The sequence below is a fragment of the Corvus hawaiiensis genome, chromosome 12 (genome assembly GCF_020740725.1).
Source record: "Corvus hawaiiensis isolate bCorHaw1 chromosome 12, bCorHaw1.pri.cur, whole genome shotgun sequence".
NCBI lineage: Eukaryota > Metazoa > Chordata > Aves > Passeriformes > Corvidae > Corvus > Corvus hawaiiensis.
In genome coordinates this window covers 19880183-19906429 of record NC_063224.1, presented here as the reverse complement: position 1 = coordinate 19906429, position 26247 = coordinate 19880183, and the positions used below count along the sequence as shown (strand labels likewise).

General features: G+C 43.2%; 1 long non-coding RNA gene across 4 annotated transcripts in view; it reads left to right on the top strand.

Annotated features, from left to right (window-relative positions):
* The window catches only part of LOC125332103, a 51010-nt gene that overhangs the window by 4299 nt on the left and 20464 nt on the right, over positions 1-26247 (top strand). Inside the window, exons 1-4 of one of the 4 annotated variants that reach the window (XR_007206362.1) lie at positions 13568-15295; positions 15743-15779; positions 18566-18740; positions 23394-23576. This is a non-coding gene — a long non-coding RNA (uncharacterized LOC125332103). Of the gene's footprint in view, positions 1-718; positions 4641-13567; positions 15780-18565; positions 18741-23393; positions 23577-26247 lie in introns of those variants that run through there. The other 3 variants (XR_007206361.1, XR_007206360.1, XR_007206359.1) reach the window with 3 other exon arrangements.

Here is a 26247-nt window from a genome sequence, read left to right as displayed (position 1 = left end):
AACAGCAGAACAGGTTGCCTGGGGAGGGGGTGGATGCCCCATCCCTGGAACCATTCAAGGTCAAGTTGGACAGGGCTCTGAGAAGCCTGAACTCGTTGAAGATGTTCCTGCCTCTTGAAGGACAGTTGGACTCGATGACCTTTAAAGATGCCTTCCAAACCATCCTGTGATTCTAAGAATTACTTTTGGAAATTGGGATGAGTTTCCCAAAAGATCTTATTTTGTTTATCATATATGAATATTTGGTTGACCAAGGAATCAGCCTTTTGGGGACAGAAAATGAGGACTGGCTGGTCTCCAGGTGTCACTGAGATTTTTTATTTCTTGTTAAAAATCAGTCACTAATGGGATGCAGACCAGGACACACATTCACGCTAATGAAGGTTTATGAGGCTGCTGCTGTTCTCTCATTTCATTAACCCTGCTGGGGGCCAGTCACATGCTCTGAGTCAGGTGAGGCAGGGGCTGAGCACTTGGGCAAAATCCACCCCTCCCAAGGGCAGCAAGGTGGATGAGGAGGGGAACGAAGCATTTTCAGGAAGTGTTTCACCAGCATGATCCTATTCAGAGCAGCTGCCTGCAGCCTCATGTGCACTGACACACTGCCTGCCCTCCCTGTGCAGGGACGCACCACCAGATTGACATCTGCTGGTGGGAATGTCCTAGCAATAGTTTTTTTGGAGGTCTGCTAATTTGACAGAGATCTCTCATTTTTCAGATGACTCAAAAAAGCCCAGCTTGGTTATGGAGGGCTGATACGGTGTCGGGATGTGGAGGTCACGGCTTGCTGCTTGGATGGAATTCTTTGAAGATATTGCTGCTCAGGAGATGTGACGGACAAACTATAAAGACACAACCTGATGCTTGCCAAAGTGTGTCTGAAAATGGTGTTGTGCTTGATCTGTGTGTCAAGCCTCTGCCCTTTGTAAATGCCTCTTTTAAAGCTATATGTGTGACCCTGCATTTACAAAGTAGTGCCACAGCAGCCGGTGCTGCGAGCATCATTGATGAGATCTCATAACAATTACTTAAATGGTGTGCCAAGAGCAAGTTTTTTCAGATTAACAGTGACAAATACAGCCAGGAAATTTGGCCTGATAGCAGACTACGAAGTTGCAACAGTAAATAGTCATTTGAAAACTTCACACAGTAGAAATAATTTTAATTCCTTTTCATATTTATATCAACAGTAAAGGAATTCAAGGACAAGAATGAGAGATTAAAATGCTGTTTGGAAGAATGAATGGCCCACTGCATGTTTGAGTAAACAGATCAGCTTCAGGTTGTTTTCAGGAAGACTTGAAACTGGAGAAGCTGTAACCTTCCTCCTCTGTGGAGTCTGTCAGCGACTGCTGCATGGGGCTTCACATTCTGCAACTGCAAAGGGGATCAGGCCCCAGGGGCAGCACCAGCCATGTGTGCTGTCCTTGTTGGAGTCATGCAGACTTGACTGATGTTACCTGGGAGGTTGAGGTGATTCTTTTGCATATGAAGTTCCACCCTTACTGTCACTGAATGCTGAAGGGCAGCCCATTGAGTCCAGGAGGAGGAGGCAACGTCCCGCCTCTGCTTCCCAGAAGACTTGTTTCTAATTTCTCAGCTTCTCACATCTAGAGAAACTGCACCAAGTTTCAGTGCCTGGTGCATAGTAGGTCCTTTGCTCCTTACCAGGAAAAGGGGAAATGTGACCCCCAGTAGCCCTTTGTGCCAGTTTTGGCACTTTGTGAATATAATATTTACTATTAAGATTGTGCTGTTTTAGTCAGATGGCAGATTTGGGGAATACCAGCATGCAGAACAGCTTGTGATCTTAAGATGTCATTGTGTCTGTGATGGAATGAGCTATGGGAAGCCTCCTGTGGGTTCAGGACCTCAAGAGCTCTAGAGGTAGCTATGAAGACTGCTTGGCAGATGGACCCATCAAAATGTGTGTTTTCTCCAGAAAAAAATGTGCAAACCTCTAGGACGTGATAATAGGAGAGAGGAAAGAGCTAAATTAACGAACCTGCCTCATCATCACATGTCAGAAGAGAGAAAAAAATGGTGGAGGAAATGAGGATAGGGATTTAAATTTCAGGTTTTCACCTGCCAATTCCATTCATACAGACTAGACACCCCTTTTACAGCTGTGGGTTTGATAAGGTCTAACACAGGTGTTCTGTTGGGTTTTTTTCCATGGCATTAATAAGGTTTTTCCTAAGGAAATCATGCCAGAGACAGGATTTTTGACATTGCTTTATCAGTCCCTGTACAACTTCTGAATTTTGGGCCAACTTCTAACCAAATTTGGTTGCTCTTAAAAGTGACGTGAAAATAGCTGGAGAGAAAGAGGAAAGAACTTTAACTTTTACTGAGGGAAAAACTATATTCATTAGAGAATCCTCTGAGGATTTCAATCTTGGGACATAAAATCTATGAGAAATAGTATTTTATTTTGCTGCTCAAAGAACTATTTGTCTTAACATCTTAACAAGATCTTTTAAAAGTTACATTTAAAGAGAACTCTCTCTCTAATTTTGAGGCTATTAATCCCTTGTGCTACAAATGTTTATGTGCAAGACTAGTCTTGGCAGATCATTAGGCTTTAGAGCTATTCCCCATTAAGCCCGTGTATAAATACTTGCAATATCAGGTCTTTGCTGAAACTAAATAAATGCTAGCAAGAGCTTTTGACTGTGGCTGGAATTAATTGTCTTCAGTGATGATGTATCATGCCCTCCAAGTTCTTAATGAAAGGAAAAATGGCAACGTTCAGCTTGCTCACCATACAGAGATCTGAAGTGATATCCTTTGTAAGGAGACTTACTGACCCTCTGCTCCAGCACAGTATAGCTGGGAAAAACAAACTGGGTAAATTAGATAAAGAAATTTGATTTTATGAATTATGGTGGTAGGAAAATGCCTGCAAAGTGCAATTCTGTTTATATAGTTAAAAAATTGATTAATGTTCTATGGCTATTTACACAAGGGAATGGAAGCTGAATCAAATGTTTAAAAAAACCCCAAAAAACAACAGAGTTTCTCTTGATTATTTAGAAAACACGAAAAAATACCACACTGATGTCAGACTGGCACTGTTTTTCAAGATTTAAAATTAGCATTGAACAGTCTGTTCTGGGAGCCCATGGTTTTGGTACATTTTTTTTCCACCGCAGTCAGCCTGGATTGACTTGCACTGCTCTCCTTGCTTCAAGTACAGTGGCTGCTCAGTCAGGAATGCAAAACTACAACGAACAACAGGGAGGAGGAATTATTAGGATTGTTTACAAATTTTGATTTGCATGAGGGAGCAGAGATGTTGACAGTTATACTTTGAGAATCAAACTACCACAGCTGGATAAACATGTGCTGGATATCTCAAGGCCTTGCTTTCTCCCACTCCCATGGCAGAGAATGAACCAAATGCAAGTCCAACCTAATCTGAAAAATAATAGAACAGCTTTCAACAAAACCTATTTATCTGTGAGGTCAAAAAGCCTCAGCCTTGTTACACTCCTAGACAGGCTCTTCTTGACAACATGGTCACACTATCTCAGGGGCTGGGAGCTGTAGTGTTACAGACCACCCAGAATTATTGCTCCCACAAGGCAATGATAATGGTGCTGTGATTTCACTGCCTACAGACCTGAACTAACATTTAATAGCTTGGGTAGCCATGGGAAACCTACTGAATTGTTGTGTTTTATGGATCACTTTTCCTGGGTACTTTTTAGGCACTGATAAAACTATGTAGCTTGGAAAAGTAAAGAAGAGTTGTAAGAAAAGAAATGAATAAACAAATTGGTACTGGCTTGCAGGGCTTAAGCAAAGGTAGCTGTGATTAATGTTATTAATGGACAGGTTTCATCTTCTTGGGCTTTGGTGTGTTTGACACACCAGAATTCTGTCAAACTCCTTAGAAGTAGAATACCTGATGGTTTTTAAGGTAAAAATAAAACAGTGTATTCTCTGGAATGAAAATGTGAATGAATCCCAAATGCAAAGGGCTCTCAGTTTTCTCAATCTGTAGACAAACCTTCTGGGGCTTTTGGGTGCACCAGCAATGTAAGTATGAGTGCAGGCTACAGGAAATAAGCGCTTGTCAAAGCTGTGCTAACCTTGTGTTGAGAGAAGTTTGTAGAAATAAATTTCTGTAAATCTATTCCTATTGGTGAATGATCTTCAAGTTGATGGACCATTCCCTATGTAGGTCTGTTTGAAAGAAAACAGCAAAAACAAAATAAACACAAACACAAACCCCAAACAAACTTAAGAATGTTTTTGTAGAGGTTGGGTTCCTCTGAAGTCAAAAGAAATTCTGCCATAGGTTTAAATGGGAGCAGATTTGACTTAAGAAAGGAGCAGTTTTCATGGGAAAATATTTGTACACATGGAGATCTGTTTGGGTAAGAGCTGATTTATATGTTCAAGTGTCTGTTTGCATAAAGAAGTTTATTTGGGCCCAGCTGTTCATGAATACTGCAAGGTGCATGTAAGACTCCTTTTCTCTATTACTATTTGAAAAAGTCTGTTACCATCCAGCTGGAGCTGCAAAGTAATACGATCTCTTTTGTCTTTTTCTTCTTGCCCTCCAAGCTCCTTCACATCCCAAATCCAATGAGATACCTATGAATTATGGGAGCTATCATGTTGATTTCCAGGTAAATCTTTCATATCTACAAATAGCTTTTTGTTACAGTCATGCAGGCATGAGTTATGTTACCTAGTAGGTTGAGATGAATCTTTTTATATCATGTTCCATTCTGGGTAATTAATAGCACATACTTCAATCAACATTCTTTCTCTTTTTGTGGGTTGTTATGTTGGGTTTTGGGTATTTAGATGGTTATGGTTGATGTTTGGGATTTTTTTTTTTTAGTGCATTAGGACATAGTGACTCATATCTGTATGTTTGTGGTGGGTTTTGAGTGAGTGTTTTGTTTGTTTCATTGGACACATTTTCAATTCTGAATACTGAAGTCACGTCTAGCACCAAACGGGAATGGTGCCATCATTGTCTTCCCAAGAAGCTCCCAGATTTTTGACTGCAATTCTACTCTCTGAATTGCAGTTTAATATAAGCACAAACACTGCCATAAATATCAGATTGAACTGAATTCCCAGTGGGTCCTCCATGGCCACACCTGGTGTTATGATCCCCAGTGTGTGAGCACTTCCTTTAAAATCTGCTTTCCAGTGATGATTAGCTCTGGTGTCGGGGAAAGCACACATGGAGGAGGAAGAGGAGGCAGGAAGTGCTCTGATGTTTCCCTCCCAGCTCCTTCAAGTGACTTTGATCCCAAACAGTCTCAGAATTCAAAGCCTTTCATAATCCTCAGTGGTTGTAAAGATGAGTATTGGACATCATAGTTTGTTTTTAGTTTTTAGTTTTGTTTTTAGTTTGAACTAATCTCTTAGAAAAAGAGAATGTTAGCTGCAGATTGTCAATAATGCTTCTATATGGCTAGAAATGTTTAATTTTCGTTGCAGTCTGTGATCTACTTTGAATGCTGCAGCTCTTGTTTACTATTTTCTTATGTATAAACCTTGTCATGGATACAGAGATTTCTGTGTGATTTTCTCTTTTGAATATATCTTATTAGTCATAGATTTCTTTGGGGTTGGGGTTTTTTCCCTCCTTGTTTTGTAAACCACAGAGAAATATCCCACTCCTTGTGTTGTTGTTAAGTTCTTGAGCAGCATGCCAGAAGAATGTGGTGTCATAGAAACATCTCTTCCCATCGGAGCAGATAGATTCCACAGCCAGAAGTGTGTGGGTTTGGTGTGCTGTTCTCGGCAGCCTGACTCATGTAGCCCAGGAACAGGGCTCCTCTGCAGCATTGATCTGGCAGTGTGTGGCCCTCATAATATCTATACAAATTGGAATAAACTTTGGTGTTCTTCCAAAGATGGATGGTTTGGGCTGTGATGCACTCCTTGGTCTGATCTTCAGAGAGAACTGTAAAGTCTTTCCCTGTTTCTTTTTCTGGATGAAGAAGTCTTGCTGTTGAAAGACCCAGATACTTGGTCTTGTTTGAAAATTGGCCCAAGTGCTTTCATTTGAGACAGTGCAGGATGGGATATGTGGCATCGGCCCCCCACTGATGTGATCCCCCGGTATCAGACAGGGCATTGTCTCCAGTTCCTGTTCTTTGTCACCTTCCTCATCTCAGCCAAGTCCTGGGTGAAGTGTCCTGCTCTGCTCTCCTGGGCACAGCCACTGGCTGGAGGCACTCGAAACATCCCCTGTTTCCTCTGAACCCTTTAGGTCTAACCTCACCACAGCTGAGTCTCCCTGTGCAATTTGGGAATGCCCAGTACAGCTGAATCCAGCAAACCACCTGGGAATTATTCTCTGTGTGTTGTATTATCTCTTTTGATGGGTTGCTTGGAAAGCCTTAAGAAGAAGCTTGTATGTTTTCCAGCTATCTGGTATTGCCCTGGATGTGGGTATTCTCTTCTAAGGGGAGAGACTGATCTTCCCATGCTCCAAAAGACCAAGAAAATGTTCCTGTCTGAGATCTCCTAGTAATCTGAGCGCAGCTTTTGCTCAGAGAGTGGAGTATTAAAAATACTCCAAGACGTGAGAGGAATTAAATCATTACTGTGAAAAGAATCCCTTTTTGTTTTCTCTGGATAAGCCTAGGTTTTATTACCTTTTCCCCCTGATTTTGGAATGGGGCAAAACTGGTAGAAAAGGCAGTTGTTCCATGGGAAATACCCATTTTGAACTTGCAAAAAGATGTTCATTTGTGATCCTAGGAAAGTCTTTGATAAATTCAGTCAATTTTTAAAAAGATTACTGTATTCTTATTGCACTGACTGACAGCTATATTTGATGTTTTCAAAGACACTCTATTGCTTTGTTGAAAGCTCAAAGTCTGTTTTTCACTTGGGAGTTACTCATGGGTAAAGTTCTCTACTGAGAGAAGAATCATGTGTGTGCCTTGAACATCATCAAGGAATCAGCTGCATCTTTCTCCCTTGCACATGAAGGTTTCCCACCCCTGGAAGAGCAGCTTATATGCCTCACATCCCGAAGCTGTACAAACACAATGTGTTCAAGTTTGGGGTTTATTTATTTGTTTGGTTGTTTTTTTTCCAATGGGGATGATAGAGCCCTTCATTACAATTATCTGCTCCTGTTGATTTCCCACTTGTCAAAGCAGCCCCTGGCTCTTACCTTGGAGATGAATCTCAGCCCTGTGGCAGCAGAAACTAAAGAGTTTGAAGGGGCAGAGGGAATCTCTGTGCAATCATTGCAAACAATGTAATGCTGGGCAAGAAACACTGATGTGTGACAGCACATGGCAATGCAGCAGACACGTGTGGTGTCCTCTGCTTTTTGAGAAGCATCAGTTTGTGTCCAAGGAAGAGAATATACTGCCCTGCTCAGGTATTCAAGTATTCAAGGATAACAAAGTCCTAACCATAGGTCCACAGGGGATATTGTACTTCTACCAGACATCCAAACATGGACATTGGCCTTTTTTAATGTTCCAGAAGTTGAGTTTTGATTTAAATAATATATTGGATATTAAATTAAGCCACAGTGTAAGTGTAATTTACATGAAGGACTTACTTAAAGAAAAGGAATAGATGCATCTAATCCTCTGAATAATTTTAGTGTTTTTCCCTCTGAAAACCAGGTTTGGCCTTGGGAAGGAGATCTATTTTTATCTTCAGAAATCTGCTATTTATCTTGTAACCATAAGAGATGCAAGCATGGATCTCAGTCGACTTTCAAGTCACATGAAAGTGTCCAAAATATTTGCAGTAAAATGTTCTGCTAGGAAACAGCTTTCAAAATTTCATCTAATGATGGAAAACAATCTGTCTTGCCAAAAGTTTCCCTACATGTCTAACAAGATTTTAGTTTAAAAAGTCTATTTCCTACACAATAGCAGAACAGCTGCATTTGGAATGCAAGGTGTTTTCAGATTTTGCCGTGTGGGAAACCTGTATTCAAACACTCCTGCAGTTAATGTAACTGTTTGTTATGCTTCTCTGTTTGCCAAATGTAATATTTTTTCTCTACTAGTATTCGTCTGTTGGTGGTTTCATTGTTTCTTCTCAGTTATATCAATACCTGAGAAATGGCCACATACACACGAAATTTGAAATTTAGTTTTGATGCAAGATAGTAATATCATCTTCAGAATATTTTTGAAAGCATGGAGGGGTGGGGGTGCATGTGTGTTTATCAGCTTTTTAAACACAATGTGATTTTTTTCTCCTGAATAAAAGTATAAATTGTACTAAATACATGGTGGGTCTGTGTCAGGCACTGTCTCTCAAGTGCAAGGAATACACTTGCCAGGAATTCACTGATCCAAAGGTTACTGCTAGTTAATTTTAATAAACATGGTAAAAGGCTCTTCCTAACTTTAATATTTTTGCCCCAGTTTTTCTTGTACATGTGGATTTTATCCAGTGATTCTTCATGACCAGCAACACAGAAATTTGCTAGTCTCCTAAGTATTACAAATATTCTATCTGTGCTTTTGTATCCAAGACAATAACTTTTCACACAGCACAATTCAAAGTGATGCGACCACAGGGAATAAGGAGAGGAGATAAATGCTAAGATTAGAGATCGTCAGACTATTTGGGGCTGAAAAAAATGTAATTGAAATGCATCACTTTACTGGAGCACCTCTGGGACCAGGAGATGGAGGAGGAAACATTGGGAGAAGAAAGATTGCTTACACTTGGGACATGGGAAAACAAATGCCTGCTATGTTTGAGATAAAGCAGATTTTCAGTCCAGGTCTCTGGAATATGGCAAGAGAAATCTTGAATACGGGGATCCCACATCCCAGTGAAGTCCCCAGCATGTTCTCTTGTGGTTTTGATGGCCATTTCTGTTCATTGAGAGGAATTGTGCCAAAATATCCATGTTTCTTTTCCTATGCAGTGTGGTACCATGGAAAAAGAAAAAAAGAGTGCATGATACAGATCTTTCTGGTTACCACAGAAGATTCCCCTTGTCCTTGATCTATCTGTTCCAGTGAGGATTGAGTCAAGCTACTCATTAGGTCTGGAGCTGGCTTGTTCTTTGAGTGTGATTTCTGTGGGAGATAACAGTGCTCAGCTGCTCTTTGGGACCTTCTGTCTGGAGTCACCTTGGTCATCCCTCTCTGTACCAGTGCATTTTTCTCCCGCAAGCCTTGTGTTCCTCACAGGCTCCACCACTGGAAATGTTAAAAAAGAGATTTTGTTCTGCTCTGCTGTCATTTTTGGGAAATGAGTGACATTAGAACTACTGACTGGACTGGCTTCCAAAAGAGTGAATCTGAAGCTATGAAAGGAGCTAGAATTGAGGCAAGAAAAGCAGTAAGGAAAAATAGATGTGAAATAATAGCACCAAATTTTGTACTTCAGAAAATTTTGTGATATTTGTCAAACGTGTCTTTCCAAAAGGTGTTAGCTGTCCTTAACTGAGCTAAAAAGTGGTGTGGGATGATAAAAGGAGTGTACTGGTAACTAATCATAACTAAAACCTGCTGCATCTGAGCTCAGAAGTGCTTGCCCCCAGGCACTCTTCTTCTTTCTTTTTTTTTTTTTTTTTTGGTTCACTGAAATGAATGGCTTGTGATGCTCTTAAATTGTGCCTCCCTTGGAACTTAGAGTAAATACACGTCACCCAGCCAGTTTCAAGCCTTGATTAAGGTTTTAAGTGGGACAACATTATTTTTTTCTGGTGTTGAAGAGCCAGCTTGCAGGTTACTGTGGTGTCATTTGACTTCAGCAAGACACCACTCTGAATACTACCATTTGGGCATGGAGCAGCAGGGATGTGCTGGTGTCCAAGGCCAGCAGCCCTGTGGAAGCTCCGATCAAGGCTTTGTCAGATACAGAAACTTCATGTCAGTCTCACTTCTAACATTTGCTGATAATATCATACTTTATTGATTTATACCAGAAATCCTTCATCCTTAAGTATCAGCAGCATGATTCTCACACATGGTTTGTGAGGGTCTTTGCTTGGTTAATCTTCACACAAAGTTTGCTTGCTGAAGTGCAGTCCTTATGTCCACTTGAATGGTTCCCTTTTAACCTCATCACTGTTCTTAAGAGGGGAATAAATGTGCAGTGAAAAATATCCTCTCCCTTATCTCACAAGCATTGGTGAGGATACTGCCATGGGAAGCATAGTCCTTGGTTGGGATTCTGTCAGGAAAAGCCACAGAGATCTTGTGTTGTAGTTCAATTCATTCAGAAACCCTCATTCTGATACCTTTATTAAGAAGTTCTATGTTAGACAGAGTTGGATTTACATAAGTAGCAAATATTATATGTTTGCCCATCTAGAGTTGTATTTTCTCTCTCTCTACAGACATGTGTTTCTAAATCTTACCTGGTGTCTATCACCACAGAGTCAATCAGCATACTGACAGCAACAAATTATTTCTTGTGATAGCACTGGGAAGTAGATATTGCTGCTTCAGCTCCATGGACGGGTTACTGGGACTTAAGCAAATTGCTCGAAGACAGACAGTGAGAGAAGGCAGGAGCAGATATGCTAAGTATTGTCCCTGTACCCACTCCTCAGGCAGTGCTGTATGAGGGAGCTGCTCTCTGTTCAGCTGACAGGAGCCCACACTGCCTCCCTTCAAAACTTTATGATAGCAGACTTGGAAGCAAATATCTCTTTGTGCTTTGAGCCCTATTCCTTTTGGAAATCTCAGCTTTGGAAATTTGTTCTGTGCAGGATTGGAGGGAAGCTCAAGTGTCAGAATGCAGTTCTCATCATTGTTATCATTTTGTTGACTCTTCAGCACTGAGGTTTGGTGTTGGCTTGCTTGTAGCCATAAAAAGACTGCAGAGAATTCTTTTCAGTATGTGTGTAGGCCTGGGCAAAATGTCCTGCAAGATTATGAGAGGCTTTAACTGTGAGAAAGAGTTCTTGCTGCTCATCATATAAAACTTATTAGCAGTTCTTAGGAATGAAGCTATTTCATCTATTTAATTCCTTTCAGAATATCCACTTGATGTGTTTATTTGTGGAGCTGCAGTGCTTTCTTGGTCCTGTGTATAAATACTGTCCACTCATTCTCTTTCCCAGTGTAACTATGTGATCATGGTTGTAAGCTGTTGTTCAGCTACTTAGGATGAATGCCAGTGTAACTACAAATGATGCACTTCTGTGCTGATAACAGCCCTGTTACCTGTGTTTTGCTTTGCTTGTGAGAGGTACCTGTTTAGTGTTACCTGGTTAAGTCCCAAACCAACGGCTTTACTGCTGCCTGGATTCCATCAAGTCTCTGTTTTCACAGTGGGAAATCAGGAGGACTAGATCCTGCAAGAATCTATTCATTTAGTTGAAATTAGCAGTCAGGATTCTGCTCAGAAATTATTTACCCACTGTCAAATACTTGCCAAGGGATGCTTTGATCCATGAACGGGATATCCTTGTGACCTTTGTGAAACTCCTTTCTATAAAAACAATTTTTTTTAACTTCATAAAAGCATATGAACTAGCTTCAATTTCTAGAGTGAGGCTTCAGAAGGTAGAGCATGCAGAAACAAATAAAAACCAGTATGGGAGGGGTATGTGTGTATTTGGAAATTACTGATTGTACCCTTCCATTTTGTCTCCAGGATTTTTCACTCAGTCACAGGGATTTATCTTGTGATGGGGCACACCAGTGATTCCTGCACAGGAAGCCACGATATGTACATATGGTCTGTGCCTGCACTCTTAGAGAAAACCAGAAGATGTGGGAGGCTTTTTCTTAGAGTGCTCTGCCAGATTGCCAGAAATGTCCCATCTCCAAAAAGTCACAGTAGATAATACAAGCTTTTGCTGTTTTGGCAATATTATCATAGTGCTGTGCCACAAGCAAAGCAAGAAAGCACAGATGCATGGTTCAGGTCAGTGAAGGTTTGTGTATGGACAGAGAAACTCTTCTGGATGGAAACAAGGTTCAGCATTGCTGACCTTGCTGGTGAGGCCAGCTGTGGTGCTCCCTGGTTGCCCACAGGAGGGACAATATGCAAAGATCTGAAAGGAAGGGAAGAGAAGGACTGGGACTGGGGTGGGCCCCTGTAAATGAGCCATGATGACAGTTGTCAGCCGGGAACTCAGGCAAAGCCAGGCGTGCACGCAGCAGAGCTGCCAGCCCATCTGGCTGTCAGGGCTTGGCACCCCTGGCGTGCTAACTGCCACAGGCATGCTCCCAGGGCTGAGCTCCTCCTGCAGAAAGGCAGATGTGCTGGGAGAGGTGCAACAAGCTTCCTTCACAGCAGACATGTGTCAGGTCATCTTGGTCCCTTTCTCCTGCAGAAAGGTACCTGTGTTAGTGCAAGGCTGTTTGGTTCGGCTGGAGTGTGCATGGCAAAGTGATAACAAACAAAGTACCTGGAAAATAAAGGAGGCAGGTACCTGAGCACAAATCCTTGAAGCTCTTAAAACCTTACCTGGAATGTGATTTAGCAACTGAAATCTTTTTACATGCAACTGACTTCTTGGGCCTGCAGTCAGTATAGTCACGGGCTATGCTTTCAGGTATTTAAGCTGTAGCTATATAAGCTTCTATATATCTTAATTCCTTTTCCCATCCTTGTATCATTTCAGAGCTTGTGGCTATAGCAAGAAATGAATGTGGAAGAGGGAGTGTTCCTTAGGTTTTATTTATTTATTTATTTATTTACTACTCCTCATGAGCCCGATGAAACATTCACAACTATGGAAAGACTGTCGGTAATTGGTGGGGGAGAGGGAGGGATGGAAAAGAGGCTTTCTGATCTATTTTAGTCCTCCAAGATAGCAAAAAATACCCTAAAAACTGCAAGAGTAATCCGGGAGTAGGACATTTACTATTTCCCCATTGTATGCCGCCACTGCTGCTCTGGAGATTTTAAAAGCCCCCAGTGGCTTGAAAGGTAGATGTGACATTGAGCAGGGAGTTCTGATGGGAGACTCTCCCAGGCCCGTGGAAGTAAGTAAACGTTCTGGGGCAGCTGTTCTGTGTCACTGCTGTCACACTGTTGTTCAACTGGAGGCAGGAGCACCGGGAGGGATGGTGCTGCACAGAGCTGCTCCCTGCCAGTCCTGTGGGGAGCCTCACCTTCCTCTGGTGGATAAGGAGAGTTTGACAAATACAAAGGGAATCCTTAATAAGGCATTAATTCAGGACTCTGCTTGTTTCACACCACAGTGCTCCGCTGTGAGAGTGTTTTAGATGGAGTGAGTTATAAATGGCAAACTCCAAACCTCCTGATGGTCTACTGAACACCATCACCCCTGTGAGCTCTCTGCTGCTCAGGAGATACTGTCAGGACTTGGTGTTGGAAATGGTGATTGTTCTGCTTGCTTATGGCATGATTCATAGGCTTAAAGTTAAGCTGATACTTTAGGACTCTACTCAGTATCCTTTTTTGGAGAAAGAGGGTTTTGGAGGAAACCCAAAATATTCTGCTGTCTTGAGTTGATTGTCACTGTCTTTCAGCAGTAAGGTGCAATTTAAGACATCTTTGATAACTTAATTCTCTGTTTCATAGATATACACAAGCAAAGAGCAAGAAAACATACATTATTAGTATGTATGTTTTAGTTAGTTAGTTTAGTTTAGTTTTAGTTTTCTCATTAGTAAATTTGCCTGAAGTTTAACAGGTTTGTTGGAAAAGCAGGGCATAAAAGGGGGGTTGCTGCTGTCATGCCAAACGGCTTTACTGGAATGACATCTATAAATGAAGATTTGAGATGAATTTTACTCTTTGTGTTAGAGTTGCTGTTTCTTATTTTTCAGTTCATTGTAGACTTAATCATGAAACAGAATAACTAATAGACTGTCTGACTCTTAATTACAAGTGAAGAGCAGAGATGAAGGAACTTTTGTGGGTTTGGCTGAAAGGAACATTTGCCTTTAATGTTCAGCATTAAAAATGACACTTCAGGGAATTTTTTCATTTTTGCTGGTTTGAGAAACAAGACAAGCTGAGAAAAAGTCTCCAGCAAGTCAACAAAAAATAAAGTGACCAGGGATTAAATTAATATTTTTATATGGTACAGGAAAACTAACCTTCCAAAAGCCATTTTTTAAAACGTCTCTCCTATTCAAGGCAGAGCTGTATTCGTTGTGGTTATACTTTATTATACAATGTTATCTAGGAAATTGAGATTTGCGGGGATTTGAGAATGGGTTCCCATTGAAATTCCCACATACATTAGAAAACACCACGGTTGCTCTGGAAGAGCACTCGCAGGTGTCTCTCCCTGCTAACCAGCTGGAGCAAGAGCACTGGTGCCGACACTTTCATTTAAACACCCTAAGATTTTATTTTCCCTTGATGTCCTTCTGATCCTTTCTCTTGAGGAACTGAATGAAGTGAAACCATTACTGTAAACATAGAAGATATTCAGTGATGTTCCAAAGAGCACATTTTTGGCAGCAGTAAGCTTTTCCGGATAGCTGCCGAAGAATTTACAAATCTGTCACATCTGAATCCATTTTGTGAACCTTTCTTGAGGCTGCACCTGCCTCCCAGGGACAGGGAAAAGGGAGAGGCTGTAGATATGTTATCCATTTGCTGATGCTCCATTAGAGCTGAAAGGGAACAGCCACGTGTTATGGTCTGATTACAACACCTTGGGTGGCAAAAAATCGTGCTGCTTGTGAGGGAGCACTCAGTGAGTCAGTTCTGCTTTCTGCTGTGTTTTCCCCAACCCGGACTACAGGCATGGGGGTTTTTTTTCTGAGTGAAGTGTAACTTTCTCCAAGTTATTCTTGCTGAGAAGAGAGAACAAATAGTCAAGTAGTGAAGATTGAGTCACCGAATGGGAGAAAGATTCTGGCACTGCTGTATTTATCCTGCACTGGAGCTGCTACTGGAATAAAGAGGGCAGCAGCGAGTCACGATCGTGCGGCATCGCAAGGGGTGGGACTGGGCGTGCAGGTAACCCAGCAGAGACTTTGGAAAGCCTGGAATGTGAATTGTGCCAATTCATGTTCATGAAGTGCATATTTGCTGGTCAATTGTGGGTCATAGTAACTCTTAACTGCAAAATTTTCCAAGTGTTTGTCTATAAAATGTGGAAGTTTTTTTATTATTAGGATTTGATAGATTGTCTGTTGTCCTGTTAGATTCAGGTATAGAAAATTAATTTAAAGCTTTCAAAGTGAATTGATCATTGCTCCAGCTCAGCAGCTCTGGAAATGAATGGAAGTTCTTTTAAGAACAACACAGACTTCTTGGTTTGTTCCTGTCTGCCGGACAGTTTCGCCCCGCAGCACTCCTGACACTTGCTGGATGATGTGACTGTCACAGGAAGACTGCAGCTCACTTGGTTTTAATGTTTCTCCAGTCCCAGGTACAACCAGTTTGATGTGAGCAGCCACTTACTGGTGGAACTGAATGCTCTGAAATGGCAGAGGGGATCATTTCTTGGTAACAGCTTTTGGTCAGCCAGAAAAACAAAACCAGACTGGTGGAGTCTGGATTTAGATTTTCGGATGCAGATGCTTTATAGCCCCTTTGGCTTCAGTCAGACCTACCAGAGAGGAATCAACTACCATGTTCTTCTCTTTTCCACAGTTTTGGGAGGGATCTCCTAACCCACTGTGTCCCTAGGGACTTTATTAAAAAAACACATGGACATAGGTATTTACATACATACAAACACAAATGTATTCTCTAAAGCATAAATGCTTTCTAATTCTTTTTGAAGGCCTCATTTCAAGGCTGGCAGTGACTTGAAGGCAGAGCAACTACTATTTTTTACTAATTCTAATATCTGTTTTTAAACACCTGTTTCTAGTGGGAATGGAATAGAGAAAGCCCAGAAAGACTTTAAGGTAAGTCCTGAACAGTTCCAAATGTAATTCATGATGTAGTCTCATAGAGGCTAATGTGGCTTTACAGATACAGAAGGCATCTGTACAAATGCAAGGCATTTCTTTACTAACAAAGTAGTTATTTGCAAGTAACTGTTGGGTTTTATTAGCTCTTCCCCCTTTTTCATGGCATGAACATTTCGCTAAAATAGTTTGAAGCAGCCTAAAGCTTTACCCACAAGTAGTGGTGACACTCTGCAGTGCAATCTGTCTTCACAGTAATGCGTAACAATACATTTTGTTCCTTCTCCTGCTTGTTCCTGCTCATTCCTGTGCAAATCTCCTGATAAAAGCCTGTGTTTATCTAGGAAGGTAGCAATATATATCTCTCTCACACCTAGCTAAATAATTTTTCACATGGCAGCTTTAAAAGCCTCTGGGCTTATCAGTGGAAAAAATGCTTGGAAACAGAGATTTAGTACTTAAATTAGTTCTATCAGCACTCCTTTTTTTTTTTTGTTGGCTGGGACTTGTTCTCACAGAACTTCAAGCTGGATTATTTGTGTTAAACTTCCTGACTGAATTCCGAACAAGTCATCTCTCCCCACAACGCTGACCTTTAGTACGAGGCCAGTATAATTTTAATTTGTTTCAAGTTTCCCTTGTAAGCAAGAGAACAAGAAATCATATCCCTCTAAGACCTGGTTAGCTAGCTGCATGGCAGAATATTTTCAAATTCTAAGGGGAAAAAACCCCAATAAAGTTGGATATTCCAAACTGGCATTCAAATGGCATGCATCCTGAGTGGAGTTAGCTCTACCATCTTCCAGGGAACTAGTCTACAAGCTATGGAAAAACACAGGCTTTAAAGAAAGGTTTAAGTAACTAAACTGACTTTAATCAGGGTTATGCCTTAGTGGAGGCATCACAGGGCATATTCCAGACTTCTGCTGGCTGTTTCTGGCCGTGGTGGGGGCAGAGATGATGACTGGGGCTGTAGTTTGCCAAACACATCAGGTGCCGGTGCTGCCCCAGTCTCCTGCTGGCACGAGCATCTGTTCCCCCATGTGGTGAACAGGACCCAGGTAACAGATCTGGCTGGATGAAAACTTTTTTTCCTGTCTTTCTTTGTTCCTTTGCTGGAAGAGTTTTAACCCAGATTGGTTCCCTGATCTGCTCCACTGCACAGCTGCATGACTGCCTGTGCCACCCCATGGGAGGAGGTGAACATAGGAGCAAGTAACTTGGAAGGAGCATATTGTGCTTTCATTTTTTAGCCATCATTAGATATGAGGACAGGAAGTCTTGGCCATATCATGGCAAGGAATTTCTGTGAAATTAGATGGGTTTGACCGAAGCAAATCTTGGTAGTTCCCTGTTAGGAAGAGAAGAGATCAACATGTTTGGTGAGACAGAGCTGGGAGGGCCAGCAGTGGGGTGGGCAGCTTGGGTACCCTTGAAAATAAGCAGATCTGCCTGCTACTCAGCCTAACCCAGAGTACTGAGGAGATGTGCTGAAGATAACAGCCACTGGAGAAGCCACAGTCATGTTGTCTGTGGGATGTCTTTCCTTGTCTTTATCGGGATAAAAGCATGCTTCCTGTGTGCAGTTCATCGGCCGTTTCGTTCTCAGACTTGCTGCTGCCCATAACTGGAAGTGCAGTCATGACTTTTGCAGAGACTTGGCTTTTGTTCCTCCTTGCTGGACACTTGGTCTCAACTGCACTTGTGGGACTGCAGAGGACAGTCCCAGATGTGGAGAAGTGATTTTTTTCCAGCACTAGGTGGCTGTATGACATTCTGCAGTGTCCTGTACACAAGTACTTTAAAAGTTGGGAAGTCGGCCATTCTCAACTGGAAAGGCTTCTCTGTTTTCACACCTCTTCTTCAGTATCATCTTTTTGAAAGTTAAGAAATCAAGAAATGAAGGCATTTTAATTGTATAAGCTTGTCACTGGCTGCAGACACTTCTATCTGTGGAGCTGAGGTAGGCATGCAGCTCACCACACAAGTGTTGCTGGTGACTGGGCTGTGATTGCTACAGTTGTGTGGCATTGCTGCTTTTTGTTTAGAGGCCCGGATATGAACATTAAAGGGAGAGTCTGCATGTGTAATACCTGGTCCAGATCTCTCCAAATGCTCCTGCTATTTGGAGGCCACACGGTGCTCCTCATGGGACACGAGGACAGTCAGGAGGGGGGCGTCCACTCTACCAGGAGACATAGGGCGGTGGGTCTGCCCCTGACTTCTTGGGATCCTCAGGCGTCCTGAGAGGTGGGGAGCTGCACCAAGCTTTACTCTTGGACCAAGCTTTGGGAGGATGAAGTTGTTCCAAGACCTGTGCCCCCAGGCTGAGTAGCTTTGCCAAGGCCAACACATTCCCCCAGGAGCCATGCTCAGCGGCTGTTTTTCATGAAGCCCAGCCCAGAGAAAAAATTTGTCTCCGAATGGAAGGCAGGCAGTTGTTTTCCTTGCAGCACTGTCTTCTCTCCTTGCTCTTTTCTCTGCCATGCTCTAGTCTCTGTACATTTCCCTGCCCATGCCCTTCCCCTCTCATTAGCAAAGAACAAGAACTAGGTTTTGGCTTAAACATGAGTATAAAATCCCAGTGTAGTGGTTTGTGGAATCCTACATGCATAAAGGCTGATGCAGCAGGGGTTTGACGAGGCTCAGTGGTGCCTCTGGTTATTTCTTCACAGTGAACAGCAGTGAAAAACCTTTCACAACTGGAATCCTTTATGTGTTTGAGCTTCACCTTCTGAATATTTTGCAGTGATTGAAGCTACTGTAATTTTCTTATTTTCCAGAGCTCTCTGGGATGAAATTTGTGCAACTCCACACCAAAAAAATGTGATGATACAGAACATTTCTTTTGCATTTCCTTGGTGGCACTTCCAGTGTGATGATACATATTTTTGAGGGAAGAGGCCTAGATGAGGATTAAAGGTCTTGGGATGTTCAAAGCTGCTGTAAATGCATAAGGTGAGACACCTACTGAATTAGCAGGTCTGCTGAAATTTTTTATTAAGCCACTAAGTCTAGGGCCACAATAATACACTAGGTCTCCATTGTGCTGGGTGCTATATGTGGGTAGCAAAAGGTTGGTTTAGGCCCCCAGATGTTTTTTGTAACTCTGCTGAAATTCTTAAATGATGTCACTTCACAGCCTTGTTTCATGCTTGTTTTCTCTGAATGGTTTTGAATGAAGATCCCCAGGACATAAGAGTAATGTGCAGGAGTATTTGTCCCCAGGATTTTGCACAGTTGATCAGACGTGAAAAGGAGACGCTGCAGTGACTCATCTGACCTTGTAGACCCAAGACTCAGAGTGCCGACAGTGGTCTCTGCTAAGGTCCCCATCACAAGAATGCAAAGCATTCCAGAAGCTTTCGTCAACAATTCTAGATAGCAGCCAGCAGTTTTCTCACCAATGTTACATAAAATGGACAGGGAAAACAAAAGACTAATTGAGTAAATTATTGCAAACTGCTTATGGAATCTCTTTAATTTATACGTAGCAACATAAACCCACTGCGGGAATGGTACTGCTAAGGTTGGCTGTGATAGATTATTTTTTTCATTTTATTTTTTGTTTTTGATAAGGCCAGCTTTCAGTGCTAGATATAAAAATTCTTCCTATAGAAGAATTGCTATTACATTAGGCCAAAATTTTGGCAATACTGAAAGATTTGCTGGCGTTTACATGTAAACTTGTAGCGTTTCAAGACTGTCTTTCTTGTAATTAAAAACAGTTTTTTTCCCTCAGAAACTTACTGTCCAAATTTGGGCAGGATAGATAGATACAGGTCATAGCCATAGCACGTTACCATCTCTAATTGGCAAAATTCATTTAACCATAACAGCAGATGAAGGTATTAGGGAGGGATTTAAAGGAGGATAATGAGGTAAATAACTGCAGTTCCTTCTAAATGCCAATCCTCTATAATCAGGAAGGGCCTTTTAGGGGCAAGCCAGTAAGCAGAAGCAGGCAGTGGGAGAGGGAACCCTGGAAGCTGAGAGCTGGGCTGAGCTGGGTCACCACTGCTCACAGAGGGCTGGGAGCTCCCGGCTCTGGCTAGGGAACACCAGCCAGCACTGAGAGCGGAGCAGAGCGAGGAGAGAACCTCTGTGCTGCCTTATCCAGCCCAAGCACTCATATACATCTAAATTACTGTCCTGGAATATCCTCAATGGAGAAGTAGCTGGGCTAGAGCTCGGGGCTTTTTTTAGGGGGAGGAAAAAAGTCAGTTTGTTTCAGTGTCTAATTTTATACTGGAAGCAAACTCTCTTGTTTGCCCTCTGAAGGCAGCAGCTGAGCCTGATGTGTCTCTGGGGGGGCAGCAGGGCCGGCCGGAAGTGGCCTGCCAGGGCTGCTCTGGGATTTGTTTTCTTTTGATTATGGGAAAAATAACCCGAGATATTTCTGTGCATACAGAGCATTCTTAATGACTGACAAATCTGTTGTCAAGCAGGCGCAATGGGGAAGGGCCATCCTGAAAGATGACACAAATCTGAATCAGGCTTAAAAACCCAAACAAACTTATTTTTAGTGACTTCCAGAAGCTTCTATTATCAAAAAATGAAAAAAACAGAGAGTTAGCTGAACAGTTAAACCTGGCCTTGCTGCAGTGGGACTCAGTGGAGTTCACTGCAGTTTACAGTAGCAGGCACGGCAGGAGGGTCTCCTCCACGGTGTCCCAGATAACCATTGCTGATCTCTTCCAGGCAGGAACACAGAAGAGCTGTTAGGACTCTGGGGGTTCCTTACACAGCATGGGGGGCTTGATGAGTTCTTCTGCTGGTCCTCAGCTTCCAGCAGCCACTTTGCCAGAGGAGGAAAGGAACTGGAGGTGCTGTTCTAGTGCTTGCCTTTCTAGGGCTCACTTGTTAGCTGGCTCTGCTGGGCACACCAGGAAGCACTGGGGAGGACAGAGGATGCTCCTCAAGAGTATCTGCTTTGAAATAACTTTGGTATTTCTGCTGGAAAAGGTCCTCTGGTGACATTCCCATGTCCTTTAAAGTTGGTGCACTTGGCACCATGCAGGAGGCTGACCAACAACCAACTGCTCTTCAAACCAGCCCCTGGCTGGGTCACCTCTGGCTCTCCCACCCTTTGTTCACCTTTACTTTAGTTCTACATGCTGCAGCTTTTTTCTTCCACCTGGGACTCAAACACAGCAAACCCCAGGAAGGTTCATCTTGCTGTGCTCGCAGGCCTGCGCTTTGTTGGGGGAGGCTGTGTATCGCTGTTGTCCGCAGGGACGGCGCGAAGAACAACACGAATTCAGGTCAGAGAAGATGGTTGAGGCCGACCCTTTAATGCCAAAAACCTGTCCTTTTATAGCACGATTCGCAATAGAGAAATGACATGATTGGCCTATTGATCAACCTCCCACCAAAATGGTTGGTTGAGAGAAATAGTTCTCATTCTCAAAATATTATTCTCAATGAACTAAAACAATATCCACTGTATTCTCACAACACCCAGCACCTGCAAATAGTTTACAAAATAGCAAACCATCTCTCAGCTAGTTTGCGTGAGAACGGAGACTTTCACAGGAGACTGCAAAAGGTGGGAAATTTCTCTGCTAGCCTCTTCAGCATCTACAGCTGTGGGGCAGCATCAAGACACAACCCCCAAAGCAGGACCGCAGCCTGGTCCCCATCTTTGGCCACAGCCTGGCTGCAGGCCATGCCCTGCCACGGGCACAGTGACCATTGCTTCTGCTGCCTGTCCTTGGGTGTGGATCTGCAACTCAGGGAGAATTTCCTCCCAGTAAAACAGGACATTTGATACGCTTCAGCTGGAAAGGGAGTGAGGAGTAACTACTGTCACATAATGAGAGGAAATGTGCTTGTGTACATGTAAGTGGTGTTACCTCCTGCCTCTAATGAGTAATATTGGGAAACGTAAAATACTCTGTAACACTTCGTCAGTGAATCTGATGTGACCTGCTTCCCTCTAAAAGGAGAACTTTGCACACAACAGCCCTTCAGCCCACTTACACCTCTACATGTGGATTTTTTAGTGGTATATATTGAGTACAGTATTTACAGTGAGTTCATATATATGAGATTGGGGCTTTTTTGAGGTGGGAGGTGCTGTAAGGACAAACAAAACCTTTGCCCTCTTCATGAGCAGATACAAAGGACAACATGCAGTGATAGTAAACTGCCGAGATTTTGGACAAAGCACGCAGAGACTGCTCATGCACCTCAGCAGGAGAGCTTTGCTGTTCCTCACAAACAGGGGGGCAGCTGGCACATTACCCACAGCTGGGCTCACCTCGTCCCCCCTGTGTCACATGGGAGCACTGCTGAGTCTCTGCAGCAACCTCTCTACAAAGAGTGCTGCTCTCTTTGGGGCTGCAAATTCAGACACCAGGCTGCAATTGAAGATCCAGCTCAAGGGAAACAACAGCCTTTGGTACCTCCTCCTTTGTCCTCCCTAACTGTGCCTGCTACGCCTCCAAGCAAATTCCTGCTGCAGGAGATCCTTGGACCTGGGTGCCAATAATGCAATAAAACTTTTGGGAAAGGTGATATGGAAATTACTGACTGCAGTGCAGTAGGTGCCTAACTTCACACTATCTTTTGGCTCATCAGCAAACCAAAATATTTCACCTTTGAAGATATAGCGATATATGCAAAAAAAAAAAAAAAATTAGTTAAATGATACCATGAAATCCATCATGCTTTATCAAAGCACTGTCTGGTAGCTGCCAGAGCCATTGGTTTAGCAGGCAGAATAAAATGAGAGTCAGAGAATGTATGGGGTTGGAATAGACCCTAAAGGTCATCAAGTCCCAAACCCCTGCCCTATGCAGGGACACCTCCTACTACATCAGGTTGCTCAAGGCCTTATCCAAGAAACATCAAAACTTTGTCTTGCTCCACCTTCCTTCTTTTCTGATTGTTTGAATGGCACATTCTTTAAGGACTTCTGCTCCATTTCAGAGGCATTCATGGACTCTTCCATACAGACATTCTTGTTAATTTTTCCCCATTCTGATGGGGCTTCTGGAAAATGACTGGCCAGTTATATATTAACCGGCAGTACATGTATTAATTTTAAAAATAGGGTTTCTGGCTTTAAAAAATAAGTTTTGATCTAGAGATTTGAAAATATGCTGTGGGTAGGAGAGCAGCTAGCAGCTGATTGCAAGGAGAGTAAGTAATTTTGAAAAAAAATGGTTACAAATATTTTCTTTTAAAGAGAGAATGAAATAACATTTACAGCAAAGTAAAGGCAAATCTAAATACAGCTACATGGTCTGTCACTTTCACCATTAACTGCAGTATATTGGGGTGATAAAAGAACAATGAGCCAAATAAACTGCAGCCATAGCTTTTATGGGTGAGCAATGTAGGTAGCAAATGAACTATTCCAAAAGATGAGATGTCACTAGAAGCAGCAGAATGTGTCTAAAGTGACCATATTGTTTATTGGACCAAGACTTGCCATTTTTACAAAAGGATTCACATGTGACAGTGACACTGTGCTGAGAGCACCACCTTTGTGCCCAGCCAGCTTCCTCTTCTCCCTTGCTGGGAAATGCCCAGATAAGGAATGGAAAATAAGTGGTGTAGAAAGCTGTGGTGCTTTCTTTCTTTTCTATTCTTTTTCTGATACAGGAAGAAGTGAGAAAAAGGATGAACTCCCAGGTGAGCCCAGGTACAGGCATGTGTGGACAAGCATCAGCACCATCCTTTTGGAAGACAGGCAGCAATGCCTGATGCAGGACACCGGTCCCTTTTTTTGCCTCATCAAAGAAGCTCTGTGGAAAAAATTTTAGGGAGCCATCTCCACTGGCACAGGTAAGTGCAGTTAAACATGTAGCTTGCAGGCACTGCAGATAAGTATTGTTATTCTCTCCTTGGCACTGCACTCTGCCACACAGGCTGCTTTAATTTTCTGCCCTACTCCATTGTGTATCCATCCACAGTGTGTGAGCTTTGAAACTTCAGGTCAAGACACTGAGGTGAGACCAGAGCCCCACAATACCCGACCCTCACACAGCAGAATTTATCACTGCTCTATTTCCCTTGTTGCATTTGACTCACAAAGCTTTCAGCCGCAGGACTGAGATGGTAAAAGTCACTGTCTGACACCGTGATTTTCTCTCCTGTCCCAGTGCCCTTAGAGCACGAGCCAGCACAGTGCCAGGGTCAGCAGTGCCAGGCCCACGGGCACCGTTTGGGAACCGTGTGTGTCACTGTTCCCTTCCTGTGCTAGAAGCACTGAGGGTGTCTCTGGCTTTCATTTGCCTTGTCAGAGCAGCCAGTAATTAACTGATCAGTTGGCAATAGTTTAAATGTGCCAAATTTTTAATGAACATGTTGTTTTTGGATAGTCCACTTAACCACTTGAATTACTGTGACTAACCAAAGCAGACCTTGTTCTTCGAGGCAATGACTTCCCAGACATGTACATACAAATGAGGGGGTTTGAGGATTTCTTTTTTCAGCTGTGATGCAAACCTTTAAGAATTTGTTCTTAAATGTGTTGCTGGATACTTCATCACTTCTGGCAAACCAGATCTCCTCATGGTTTCTTACTTTTTGTACAGTTTTCAGTCTGTACTTCTCCTATGCTCTTTGTGTGAGCACAGTGATTTATGCTTTCTAATGTTGTGTATTGTCTTCAGATGGGACAGAAACTGACAGCACAGGGACAGTGCAGGTACTGCAGACATGAGCTAGTTGTTAATATGTGTTCTTAAACAACATGGGAACTTAGGTTTGTTGTCTCAAAGTGTTAAGAGATGGTGGGAATTGTATCGAGCACTTGGATAGGATCTCAAATGAATTTTGAACAGGAAGAAAATATTTTTTGTCTTCTGGAGTTTTATTAGAAGTTATGGTGAACTCCATAGCTTTTAAAATACATCAATCAGCTGCTGATGAGCCCAGTGGTGGTGACCAAGGAGTGACCTGCAATTTATTCCAGAAACCAATGCCCTCTGTTTAGAGGGTGACAATTTCATGGCCAGCTTAGACACCCAGTGAAGACTGATGTCTCCTACTCCATGTCCAGTAGCTCTTGCTCACTATTTTCAGACCTCGCTTAGTAGGTCCTCCTTCAAATTTCCTTATCTGCAAGTTGCCCCAAGCATGAGGCCTGTTGCACCAACTGGGATCATAGTTTTAGCAAATTCAGCTAAATTCAATGATGACATCAAGTTGGGTGGGAGTGTTGATCTACTGGAGAGTAGAACGCTCTGCGGAGGGCTCAAGACAGCGTGGATGGATGGGCTGAGGTCATCGGTGTGAGGGTCAACAAGGTAAAATGCTGGGTCCTGTCCTTGGGTCACAAGCACCCCTGCAGTGCAACGGGGGGGGCAGAGGGGCTGGAAATCTGCACACAGGGAAAGGCCTGGGGATGCTGGTGACTGTGGCTGAACATGAGCCCAGGTGGGCATCAGGGCCAGGGAAGTGATTGTCACCCTATACTTGGCACTGGTGAGGCCACACGCTGAGTGCTGTGCCCAGTTGTGGGCCCCTCACTACAGGAAAGACATGGAGGGGCTGGAGGGTGTCCAGGGAAGGGAATGGAGCTGGGGAAGGGGCTGGAGCACCAGTAGTGGCTGAGGAAGCTGGGAAAGGGGCTCAGGCTGGAGCAAAGGAGGCTCAGGGGGGACCTTGTGGCTCTGCACAACTCCCTGACAGGAGGGGGCAGCTGGGGGGTGTTGGGCTCTGCTCCCAGGGAACAGGGACAGGACAAGAGGAAACGGCCTCAAGTTGTGCCAAGCGAGGTTTAGGCAGGATATTACAGAAAATGTCTTCACAGAACAGGTAGTCAAGCATTGGCATAGCTCTCCCTGGGCGGATATAAAGGATGTGTGGATGTGGCATTCGGGGACATGGGTCAGTGGTGGCCTTGGCTGTGTTAATGGTTGGACTCAAATGATCTTAGAGTTCTTTGCCAACCTAAACAATTCTATGACTTATGTACACACACATATTTGCTTTGAGCATGTGTGTGTGTGTGTTGATGGTGAGGTGTTGCATCAAACGATATCTTGTCCAGCCTCATTTATTCTGAGTCTATGAACTGTGGGGAACTAAAAGCTGAATAAAGAGTTTGAGCTGAAGACAGCCTCACCAGCCTAGTTCACACATTCCTAATAGTTACCATAACTATCCAAATGTCTCTGGCTCAGTCCTGGGATGACCTGGCAGAATCCTGGTTCTGTGCAGTAGCTGCAAGCACTGGGGACGTCTGGTAAGGTGGAAGGGCAGGGCTTGCAAAGCCCCAAAACATCTGCATGCCAGGTTTAGCAGCCATGGGATTCAACAGTGTTAGAACACACAGGCCGTGGCTTGGCTGCCATGCCAGGGACCCAGCACAGTGCCAGGGACCCCAGCACAGTGCAGCCTTTGGTGGTGCTCTCCTGGGAGCCAGGGCCCAACTCACACCCATCCTGCCATGAATGAATGCTCATTTGTCCAGTACGTGCTTTCTGCTCGGAGGCCCACATGGAACAGT